At 45.1% G+C, this 2,569-nt stretch overlaps 1 pseudogene; it reads left to right on the top strand.

Annotated features, from left to right (window-relative positions):
* LOC115532696 (uncharacterized) lies at window positions 1-118 on the top strand (annotated as a pseudogene).
* The last annotated feature ends 2,451 nt before the right edge of the window (window positions 119-2,569 follow it).

The following is a 2,569-nucleotide window of genomic DNA, read 5'->3' as shown; positions in this document are numbered from 1 at the left end:
ACCATGGCCATACCACCATGGACACGCCCGATCTCGTCTGATATCGGAAGCTAAGCATGGTCAGGCCTGGTTAGTACCTGGTTGGGAGACCGCCTGGGAATACCAGGTGCTGTAAGTGGTGTCGGGTGGTGGCCTATAGGTGGCACGCTGCCCTCTGGCCCCTTCACTCATCAATCCCGATGCCCCAGTGCAGTGACGGGGTCACTGTGCTGTGGAAGGCGGCGTCCTTCGGAGGAGACGTAAAACCGAGGTCCTGACTCACTGAGGTCATAAAAGATCCCAGGACACTTATCAAAGAGTAGGGGCTTCCCCGGTGTCCTGGCCCAACCAGGCTCATTCAATCTGGCCCCCTAATCATTCTCCTGTATAATTGGCTGACTCATTAATTCCCTCACTCTCTACCTCAAGCTGGTGTGTGGTGAGCGTTCTGGCGCAGATTGGCTGCCGTGCATCACCCCAGTGGGTGCTACACACTGGTGGTGGTTAGTGAGGTTCCCCCTTCCCTGTAAAAGCGTCTTTGAGTGTCTAGAAAAGTGCTATATAAATTCAGTCCATTAAAAGCATCAAAAGAGGTGAAAACCTTTATAAGTCGGGCTATGTGTAGATTTTCAGTTATGCCGATGGGGAGATTGTCGGTCTTGTCCACGCCAGTCGCAGGGAGCGTGACGTCACATACGAGACGTGTAGTCTTATCATTGCATTTTCCCTTCAGCCTTTTACTGAACAATTTCACAATAAACGGTCAAATTCTCTAAATTATCATTTAAATCCACAAACAGCATATGTGTAATCCAGGGCATGTGAAGACTGGGACCAGAAAATAATTACTTTCTCTCCATTGAAACCCACTCATATTTTACGATCTCAGAGGTCCCATGGGCTCTACCGGAAGGGGTGTGACTTACGAGCTCAAGCTCGATGGGGCATCGAACCCAGAACCTTCCAGCCTGGAGTCAAGCGTCCAGTTGAGGTTATAATGACTGTTTCGTCTGATTTAGAATTTGTTCTTAATCGCAAGTGTCCTGTGGTGACTTTAAAGGTACTTAAGATATAATGTACAGTTATTATATTTGTTGTGCGGAATTATGATTCCATTATTTAGACAGGAAGACGGCCATCTTGGTTAGGGAAGGTGTTTAAACGTCATCTTGTACTGGGTCTTGTTCTCTGTGGGCCTTCATCATTCTGCCGTAGTGTATAACCTTCTCTATATCTGGGAGAAGGTTATACGTGTGTGTGTGTGTGTGTGTGTGTGTGTGTGTGTGTGTGTGTGTGTGTGTGTGTGTGTGTGTGTGTGTGTGTGTGTGTGTGTGTGTGTGTGTGTGTGTGTGTGTGTGTGTGTGTGTGTGTGTGTGTGTGTTTTTTTCTTGGCCCTTATCTGAATACCTGCCAGTAAAGGGTGTAACACGAGGAAGGGAAAAACCAGAAGAATCCAACCCAACAAGATTCTCTTGACGACTCATTCAAGAGAACTGAATAAAGAAAATCCCCCTGCTATTATAGAATCACATGCCAGTACAACATGCTAACCCTTTGTGAATACTCTGCACTCCAAGGACTCTGCACTCTGAGTATTTTGTACTCTGAGTATTTTGTACTTTGAGGAAACTACTCAGTACTCGGCTCCTCTGAAAAGAGAAATCATCCAACTATTGTATAGATTCTTCCAATTCATACGTTCACACTGACGCAAATAAAGAGTTGATTTAAACAAGGTGGAGATGTCTTTAAAGGATGGAGGAGGATTGTTCATGGAAGAGTTCAGCAGACACAGAGCAGAGGAGGCCTTTTCTACTTGATGTGCTTCTATTCATGACTTTATCAGTCTCTTTATTGATACCATGGTATCTGTGTTCTTGTTGGTTCTGCTGTAGAGAAGCAGCTGACTCAGTGACCGAGTGTCTCTACAGGCTGGCTGAACCATCGAGTGTCTCTTGGTTTTTCTCTGAGCTTCTGCACATCACAGCTCTCAGTCAATCGTTCTTATTTTAATCAAGTTATTATTGTTGGATCAGCCGCCTTAGCACGTTAGTCTGGGAGGAGTATGAACTTGGAGGGGAACTGGTCCAACTGGTTGGTTCATCATTTCCTTGTTATGAGTTGGACGGTTTGTTGTGGCTCACTTCATCACAGCAGGAAGATTTGTTCTTCAAAATGTTCAAAGATTCAAATAACTTTGAATCTTATCAATAGGTTGATGGTTAGCTTCCTGTAAAACCACATGGTTAAAAACTTTAGTCAATGTGTGGATGTGTGGAAGTTAATACAGACTTTTTCTTCTTGTGTGTCCTTGTGTGACCTTAAAGGTATTTAGGACAGAATGTACAGCTGTTTTATTTGTATTGAGGTATTATGATTGCATTATTGAGACAGTAAGATGGCCATCTTGGTTAGTGAAGGTGTTTGAACGTCATCTCTTACCAGGTCTTGTTCTCTGTGGGCCAGCATCACAGATCTGGTTGTGATGTCATACCCAGGCCTGCATTAACCTGCCATTGGGCCCTGGGCCCTGGGGCTGAGAGGTGTCGTAGGCCCCCTGAGAGGGGATCTTACAATGAAGATGTGTAAA

Source organism: Gadus morhua, chromosome 19 (genome assembly GCF_902167405.1).
Source record: "Gadus morhua chromosome 19, gadMor3.0, whole genome shotgun sequence".
In the NCBI taxonomy this organism is placed as follows: Eukaryota; Metazoa; Chordata; class Actinopteri; order Gadiformes; family Gadidae; genus Gadus; species Gadus morhua.
The sequence above is the reverse complement of the archived record's forward strand: the minus strand, read 5'-3'. Positions and strand labels throughout refer to the sequence as shown.